This window comes from Protomyctophum parallelum (genome assembly GCF_964188405.1).
Source record: "Protomyctophum parallelum genome assembly, chromosome: 20".
In the NCBI taxonomy this organism is placed as follows: Eukaryota; Metazoa; Chordata; class Actinopteri; order Myctophiformes; family Myctophidae; genus Protomyctophum; species Protomyctophum parallelum.
Window position 1 is genome coordinate 36,300,182 of NC_139718.1, and position 9,996 is coordinate 36,310,177.

Here is a 9,996-nt window from a genome sequence, read left to right on the forward strand (position 1 = left end):
GGTGGGCTGCCAGACAAAAGTAATTCTATATGCTTACTACGGTTCTGGGGGGCTCCGTGTTAATGGGTTTAGCTGGGGACCCGATTGAACACCTTCAAGGACCACTGAGGGTCCCTGGACCCCACTTTGTGAACCACCGAGTTAGAAAACTCTCTCTCTCTCTCTCTCTCTCTGCAGTGGTCCGTACATCATGTGACTCCATGGTGTCGCTAAAAGCCTCCCCTGATGACTGCGGTATACAACGATGTAATGTAGTGGGATAAGCCTCTAACCCAATCACTTTTCAATCTGTCCCTCCATTTTCTCCACAGACTGGTAGAACATTAGTGCTGAGTCTGATGATGGAAGACTCATCAGAGAGGAAGAGGAGAAGAACACTATCTCTCTCTCTCACACACACACACACACACACACACACACACACACACACACACACACACACACACACACACACACACACACACACACACACACACACACACACACACACACACACACACACACACACACACACACACACACACACACACACACCCTTTGAGAACAATAGAGGAAGATCATTACTAGAGAGAGACAGACAGAGACAGAGAGAAATGCTTTATAGGGCGTGGTGTGTGTGTGTGTGTGTGTGTGTGTGTGTGTGTGTGTGTGTGTGTGTGTGTGTGTGTGTGTGTGTGTGTGTGTGTGTGTGTGCTTGCGTGCGTGCGTGTGTACGTGCAGTGTGTTTGGTTCTTACATTAAGTAAAAAGCATTTGCTCATGCCTCCCATTTCCTCCACATTCTAATGATACAAACAGATTTACATGTAACTTTCATTCAGCTCTACGTTCTTGCGGTGATTGCATCTTCAGAAACAGATAAGTCACCTCCGGTCCTCTATATTATGATAGAAATATTGCACTCACTGGGAGTGAGCACGGTGAAGGAGGTCGCTGTAGGCAGGTGATTGATTCAAACGGAGAAGTTGGAGCTCTTAAAAAACACAGCGTTTCTGGTATATTACAGCGGTGCTTTAGTCCTAACTCTAATCTTTTCTTACTGTTGAGAATTCGCAGAGTTTGCGTTTTACTGTGTGTAGTATTAGTGGAGTTGCAAAAGCAGCACAATGGCTTCTAGAAACACCATCTTCTAGAAAGCACAGCCTGTTTGGATGTCAGATTACTGATGGTTCTAGTTGACTAATCTCGGGGACTGATACCTGACTGATACCTTTTCAGTCCTGCAACTCAAAGCAACTCAAAGTTCACCTAAAACTTTCTGATACCTAAAATGGAACCCCTGGGCAACTCACTTCATGTAGTTTTATAGCTGTTCCTGGTACCTCACTTCCTGGAACTATTGCTAACATGCTTTTTCCCCCCCACAGCTCCCCCTATGAGCAAACCTTCTCTTCAACAGAAAATGAATTACCATATTCAACCCATATTCTAACCAATGTATCCTATCCGCATGTTATCACCCAGTATGTTATGTATAATCGTCTTTGAATACTCATAGGACAGGAAGTAAAATTCTTCCCACATTATATTTATCACAAAAAATTAATTAATTAATTTAGGTTAATAAATACGTTGGGGTGTTACTGTTGATGGCCTAGTGGTTAAGGTGTGCACCATAGACTCTAACACAGGCTGACAGCGAGTCACGGGTTCGATTCCTGAGGCCGACGCACAAGTGCTGCGCGTCACTCTGCAACCCTTCCCCCATGTTTCCTGTCAGTCTTCGGTCTCCACTGTACTATCGAATACAGGCAGAAAAGCCCTACATGTCTGAAATTATTTGTCATACAAGCTCCCATCATGTGCCGTTTTCAGGAAATGCATGAATAACCGATCCAGAAGATCCGAAACAACAAAGACGCCAGGTTAAACCTGGTTAACTCCTCTTCTTCTTTAGCCGCTGATCAAAGGGAAGACCGGAATATTCATTCATCCATTAATTCATGCTGATGGTCAAAGTTTTGACATTTAAAACCTTTCGCTAATCAGTCCGCCTCTCTCGTTTCATCCCCGGCTTCCCAGAGAGAGAGAGGACAGATAATTGGAGTGTTCTGTCTGCTTGATGTACAGTAATCACATGTGATCTTTTCAATGAGGGCCTCGGCCATCTCCTTCATTTGACCGATGGAGCTCCAGCACCGACCGAGCCACCGGCACCACGCACGCACGCACGCACGCACGCACGCACGCACGCACACACGCACGCACGCACGCACTATACAAAACCCCCCCTTCCCCCAATGTGCCCCCCTCCCTCCCTCCCCCCAACCAATCAAAACTCCCCCATTTCTGAGAGAGCCACGCTTCGATGCGCTTGATCTTAGCGACCTTTAAAAAGATAATTTTCATCTTTTAGGACCCAATAACATATTAAGAACAAAAGAAATACCAAAAACGCATCTTGTTAATTGCAAATGGGAAATATTCCCCCTCTCTTCTCTTCTCCCCCCCCCTCTAATTTCCTACGCTCCTCTTCTCTTCTCCTCCGCTCCCCGTCTCTTCTCCTCCTGTCTCTCTGTCTCTCTCTGTCTCTCTCTCTCCCTCTCTGTCTCTCTCTCTCTCCCTCTCTGTCTCTCTCTCCTCCTGTCTCTCTGTCTCTCTCTCTCTGTCTCTCTCTCTCTCTCTCCCTCTCTGTCTCTCTCTCCTCCTGCACCGTTATCCTCCTCCTCTCATTAGAGTTCTTTCTCCCCCTTTTTGAAGGCAGCATTTCCATTTTCATTCATCAACAGTTTATCAGTCATCTGAAGGCCCCCTTCAGTTACAATCATCATCACAGACTGACAGAGAGACAGAGAGAGAGAGAGAGAGAGAGGACAGAGGTCCCAGGTTATGCTACGAAGCGGAAGGAGGATACCACCTAAAAGAAGCAATTTGCCATGAAACCACTTGAAGCCCAGCATTCATATTCTGGGGGTGAGTGTTAAACCAGATCTACGCGGCGTGAACTTTGGCAAACAGATGTGGTGTATAGACATCTGTGTTTGTGGTTGTTGTTGTGTGTGGTGGTGTGCTCAACTGCTGTTTCATGGGAGGGAATTAAGTGATAGAACGCCAATTGCATCATTGTGCTGCCCTCCTGTTGTTTAGATCAGAAGTTATTCTAAGTTATATGGACCATGGTAGACATTGTAGTGAGGTATAGCTCAGCACCTCGCTCTGGGAGGCATGGACCATGGTAGACATTGTAGTGAGGTAGTGAGGCACCTCGCTCTGGGAGGCATGGACCATGGTAGACATTGTAGTGAGGTAGTGAGGCACCTCGCTCTGCATGCATGGGTGGGGTGGCATGCCGCCGTCCAAGTTTGACGACGAAGGAGGCTGACTGCAAGAAACTCCCGGAAGCTCACAATGCATCACAGCACGTTGTGAGTTTGGACATCTATCTCTTCTTGCTATTTAAAAAAAAGTTAATGATTTTTTTCAATATTTATTATTAATATATATTAATATATATTTATTTATATATATATATATATATATATATATATATATATATATATTTACAATATATATTATTATTATCCAATTTTTGACCAAAATGCCATCTGGGACAAGGAATAGGAGATACAGGCGATTGAAAGAAGCGGATAGAATGTATTATTATGGCGACGACGATCTAAGATGAACGCTGTGCTGTGCGAACAACACAGCTAGCTAAACGTGAGTAGCATTATGGGTCGCTTGATCGAATGCACTATAAAAGCGCAATTGCCGAAGGGCTTCGGCAATGGTGCGGAAACGGTTAATATTAGTATTATTGTTTTTGTGTTTTTTTTAAAGATATTTCTTTTGCGGCTTACGCCTTTTATTGATTTTTTAAGGGACAGATAGTAGGCTGACAGGAAACGGGAGAGAGATGGGGGGATGACATGCGGTAAAGGCCGTGTCGGGTTCGGGAGTCGAACCCGCGGCACACCGCGACTGGATCACCAGTCCGGTGCCCAGACCGTTACGCTACGGCCTGGGCCAGTATTATTGTTTTTAATCAATTAAATCAAGTATAGTTCTATTAACTGTTGCACTATAGGCATAAAATAAATAATAGAACACAACATAACACCAAACATCCAAACACATCCCCATGACAACAACAACAAGGCATGCTGGGAAGTCCCTCCCTCATCTAATGCACAACCCGGTACAGGCAGAATATTATAGCTATAGAGGAATAAACACACAGTTACAGTACATATATTCATTTGATGAATACATTATGTGTAAGTACATGTGAGCGTGCACTATTGCGTGCGTGTGTGCGCATCTTTGGCTAATTTGTTTGGCTCTCTCACCCTTATTTCTCTCTCGCCTATGCCGGCCAATCACCTTGGATCCTCAGTGTTTTCCTGTTCAGCAGCAGATGATGATCTCATGGTTGAGGCGCTCACCGAGCAGGCGTCTATACTATAGACTCTACAGCGTTCATCATCACCTCAATCACTCAGAGCGTCCTCAGCTGTACTTGTGCGGCTCTCCTGCTGGTCAACAAAACAGCTTCAAACATGGCAGCGTGTCTGTGAGGGCGTGCTGGAGGGTTGGAACGCACTGCAGGAATGGCACAATAAATACAACCCTGATTTGGATGGGGGGGGGCATTGAAAGGTGTACATACAAGCTCTGGGGTATTTGTGCCTGTATAAGTAGAGCGTCGCAGTCCCGCTCCCTTTCATGAGGACATAATAGGCCCATGCATTTCTCCCATAGACATTTCAAAAAGCCTCGAACAAAGCCAGCTTGGATCGTGACAAATTATGACAACAAACACAATACTTTGGGCCGAACAAATAACTACAAAGAAGAAAAACAATAAAAAAAAGTGTTGCGTTTTTTTCTTTTAATTATTTGTTTGGCCGAGTTGGCTTTGTCTGTGTTGTAAACGTCTTTATATACGCTCTGTCTATAGTGACAAATAAACGTAGACATTACAGACCAAACGTGTCATGTATCAACATATTCTAACTCCCAGATAGTATAGTGACTTCATGGGACCCAAATGGCACCCTCCAGAATACTTAGTTGAAACTTAAGTGTAATTTGAACAAACCAAAACTTAAAGATGTGAAGAAGTGCAGAGTGTGGCCTCTATTTTGCCTCTAACATTAAATCTACTGTTCAACCCATGCTAGGAGAGCGAGCACTATAAGTCAAACTCCTTGTCGGTTTGAATAGCAGAAAACACAAGGTGGCAATAACAGATCGAAAGAACGTCACATTTACAGGCAGTCGGTATTTTCCCAATAAATTAAGTTTATTTCTCAACAGTTTGCTGTTTACATGATGCTCTCTCATTGTTAAGCAGTAACCATGCAATTGAGTTCATTTATGGCTGATTGATTACTAATAGAGAAGATAATCCACAATCACAGACACAGGATATACAGGAATTTAAATAACACACAAACACCAACAGCACATTCTCTCCCTGTTGTTGTTGTACACCCGCTTTCAACACCCACACACACACACACAGTACCCAGTAGATATAGTAGCCAGTAGATAGTAGATCTATAGATACACGACCTCCTAGACACCATACCAAGTAGATACTGCAGCTAGCAGACAGTCTAATGTATACATCCGGCCTCAAACTGTTGATTTCATTTTCCTTGTTTTCCCCTTTTTAGTTTTTTGTTTCTTTACTTTGTGTGTATACTTTTTTTTAAATGTTTTTGTATTTTTTTGTATTTTTTACATTTGCTGATATTTTCGCTGCATTTGCCAACCAGCTAATAGGGAACAAAAGTGTCTAACAAAAAAACTAAACAGAACAAGGTATAAGAACAGTAGAGCAAGGCACACCATTATTATTATAATTATTATTATGTGAAAGATTTTCAAAAACCTATTTTGTCACCAGCACCCGCCCGCCCCAAGCACCCACACACTCGCGCCCCCCAACCAGCGTCAAAGCTTTAATATCAGGGAATTGCAAATTTTCTAGAAAATCAGAAAAAATAAATAAAACAAAAGTCACATGATTACAGTAGTGATGTACATACAGTAGTAGACTTAGCAACGCATATCTTCATCATCATTATCATCATCGTCGTCGTCATCGTCATCATCATCACAACGGTCAGTCTAGTACACAACGAAACCGTCTGAAATCTCTCGGACAACTTTGGTCGTGTTGCATAGTTTAGAGCAGTGGTTCCCAAAGCATTTGAATTTTAAGGACCCCCGTAGCTCTGAGAGGGTAAAAAATGGAACCAAACGGACCATTTTTGTTCTATTCGTACACTCTCAGAGTTACAGACCTGTGAGGGTCCATTTGGGACCCCCTGTAAGGACAGCTGAGGGTCCCGCCCTGGACCCCACTTTGAGAACTACTGGTTCAGAGATTGTATAGATTCAATCTGGTTTTGCGTTTTCATTTTTTGGGATGCCTAGTTTAGAACCCCTGACAGCACCTCTCTCACGATAATGAGTGCAGGTGTGGTTAAGGATTACTTTCAAACGAGTAATCGAACACACTCATAATCGACATTATGAGTAAATCCGTTTTCTTTCTTTCCTTCCTTCCTTCCACACAACTGACATAGTATTCTAACCTTCATATTATGCTCCACCCATCGCAACATCCGGAAAATGCATTCAGCAAATTGATTTGCCGCTTTCTTGAATACATAAGTGACATATCTCATGCAACGAATGCATCAACATTAGTTCCTCGACCTTCAACATACCTTCCATTTGTGTGAAGTGACATAGGACTCAAATTCCTCACTCCTTTACCATCAAAAAACGCAAACCATTACCTCAAACCACTGTTACTTACAAACAACTCCATTACTGATATTCCATTGACCTATTTTCATGGCATCTGATGTAGGAGTCACACTCTTTTGACTCACATTCCCTTCATTATGAATGTTTGTCTTTGCTAAGCTCTCCTCTAAACGACGTGAGGAGTGCTCCTTCTTCCTTTAATACTGTGGCACTGCACTATGCTGTTGTTCGTTCATTGCTGCGCGTCAACGAGGCTGACTTTACAATGACAGCCCTGACTATAAGGTAAGGAGTGGGAGCTCCAAATGAATGCAGTTGAAAAGTCACGTCTGCAGTCTGCAGCCGTAAAGGGCCAGTTCAGGGCACTCAGGAGAGACACGTTCACCCAGATTTCATATGTATCCCTCTCAGTAACTTCAAAGTCCAACTGGAATCCATCATTTATAGTGAGAGGACAGAAAATGAATCAAAATGGAGCAGAGTGATTTACATCCCACCTAGCGTTACCACTTAAACCATATAGCTAGTTGACCGGAGTCCCCCAGGGCCCCGCTTTTTTTTCACTCTACCTTAAACCTCTTCACGGAAAATAGCCAATCTACAAGCTCGCAATGTGTCGCATTGCGACACGCTGTGAACTTGTAGATCTGCATTTCTTTGTTTTGTTTTAAGCAGTGGTGACTGACTGGTGACATGCATAATGCAGTACCATCCACATAGTCGCTCCACGCATATTCGGCGTCCGTCCCGCATGTGTGGCTCACTGCGGAAGCCACTGCTGCAGCCTCAGTGGCAAAGTCTAGTGCTTACACTAACCATGGGCACAGATACACCCCCACCTTTCAGCTTAACTGCAACTGACATTTTAATTAGGATGTCAGGGTCACAGTATACTTTCCAACTCAGCAGTATGCAACACATTCACCCCTTTTTCCTCTTAAAAAAAAAGAGTGATCAGCCCAATCCTTCCTTACCGAGACAGTCAGTATAGGAGCTGAGAGTGAGACCGTGTAGGAGAGATAGAGAGAGAGAGAGAGAGAGAGAGAAAGGGGTTTAAACCATCTTGACCACCACCACATCAAAGTGTAGTCATTTTCTTTTTTACTTAACCCATTTTGAGAGGGAACCCCTTTTGGTGTTTACATACATTATGTTATAATTTAGCTATTGAAAAATAGCAGATCTCTACGAGCTTGTAGGTCTGACATAGAAACATAGCTTTTTCAGAAAACTGTCAGGATGTAGAAGACACTTTTAGAATCTGATCTGATCTCAGGTCAGAATGGGTTCATGTGAAAGCGGAACCGTTTGCAAAGGACAGGTGTACTGTAAGGGGCCGTGTCCACATGGAACACCTTTAGAGTAGGTGTACTGTAAGGGGCCGTGTCCACATGGAACACCTTTAGAGTAGGTGTACTGTAAGGGGCCGTGTCCACATGGAACACCTTTAGAGTAGGTGTACTGTAAGGGGCCGTGTCCACATGGAACACCTTTAGAGTAGGTGTACTGTAAGGGGCCGTGTCCACATGGAACACCTTTAGAGTAGGTGTACTGTAAGGGGCCGTGTCCACATGGAACACCTTTAGAGTAGGTGTACTGTAAGGGGCCGTGTCCACATGGAACACCTTTAGAGTAGGTGTAATGTAAGGGGCCGTGTCCACATGGAACACCTTTAGAGTAGGTGTACTGTAAGGGGCCGTGTCCACATGGAACACCTTTAGAGTAGGTGTACTGTAAGGGGCCGTGTCCACATGGAACACCTTTAGAGTAGGTGTACTGTAAGGGGCCGTGTCCACATGGAACACCTTTAGAGTAGGTGTACTGTAAGGGGCCGTGTCCACATGGAACACCTTTAGAGTAGGTGTACTGTAAGGGGCCGTGTCCACATGGAACACCTTTAGAGTAGGCAGGCAGTGCCGTGTGTTTCTATGGTCAAGACGTGCTGACCAGTGCGCTCCTCTTCCCAGCCGTCCATCGCACTTCAGCACTCCCGACACCCTGCGTTATTTGAGTGCCGCGTCCTTTATAGTTTATACGACATGGAAACAGTTCAACTTTTGGAGAGGAGCGCCGGTCATCCTGTATGACAACCCGGTAATTTACAATCCAATGTTGAATCATCACTACAACCAGGAGAAGTCCATGTTTACATTACACTTTCAGATATCAGAGATTATGAGCAGTGAACAGTTGGATGGTTGATCCTCGGCCATCACGCTGTGTGCGAGCGCTATGGATATGCTATGCTATCCAAAGCGCTCCTCAGCTCGAAAGGCATTCTCTGTGGACGCGGCCCCTCCCTATAATCGATGTCATTTCTACCACTACAAACTGGCTACGAGATCCTCCCCGTGTCATACGAACACATGAAACATTCCCAAACGCCGTCCTCCTGTAGGTGACACTGTTGCCACAACGTCTGAGAAGTGAAATCCGACCACGAGCGACTGGACCATGTAATCAGTAACAGAGCCGAGTCACAGCCGTGCGTGATCGATCGATAATCACAAAGATCTGTGAATGTACAACAACGACTCTCTCTTTCCACCAAACACAGATCTTGAATTGCGCCGGATAACACCAACCGGGTAAAATCCGCAGGATTTAATTTATCCTTCAAACCTCTGAGCAGCGGTGTACGAATGTAACCAAAGTGCACACATTTTGGTTACATTTACACGCTTCTCAGAGTTAAATTAACAGTTTTCTAGTCAAATCTATACCGTGTCCTGTCATACAGTAGTCTATACTGTAAATATCTGTAGCTACATACACGATATGATCGATGTCAGTGAGAAAACGTGAGATGCCATTTTGCATGCAAACTCGGATTCTACCAGGAAGCTAGAACAGGAAGTATACAGTAGCTTCAACCCAGGAGATGGCAGTTACTACAGGAAGGAAGGTTTCACTAGACATGGAACAGAACCAAGAGGCTGGGTCAGGGTCCGTCTTAAGCGCCTCGTTCACATGGATTCAGGACAGACGTTTCTAATCCGGATACAAGCCAGTAAGATGATTAAACTACTGGGATCTAATTGGTGAACAGTGGTATATGAGACGTCTGCGTGATTACTGTAGTGATTCTATAGTGTCAGCTCAACGGTGCCAATGAGGTCCAGCACCCTCCAGAAAGGGGAGAGAGGGCAGTGGGAGCAAGACAAAGAAAGGCCCATGGGGACGGTCCACTTCAGCAGAGAAGAAATGGCTTATAGCTGGATCCTAGATGTGACCCCTACAACGCCTGCAGCAGACAACCTCTGGATGGAGA

General features: G+C 44.4%; 1 long non-coding RNA gene across 1 annotated transcript in view; it reads right to left on the bottom strand.

Moving 5' to 3' along the window:
• Window positions 1-8,423: 8,423 nt before the first annotated feature.
• LOC310877344 overlaps window positions 8,424-9,996 on the bottom strand; it is a 6,492-nt gene continuing 4,919 nt past the window's right edge. The window contains exon 3 of the long non-coding RNA XR_014570803.1: window positions 8,424-9,985. This is a non-coding gene — a long non-coding RNA (uncharacterized lncRNA). The remainder of the gene's footprint in view (window positions 9,986-9,996) is intronic.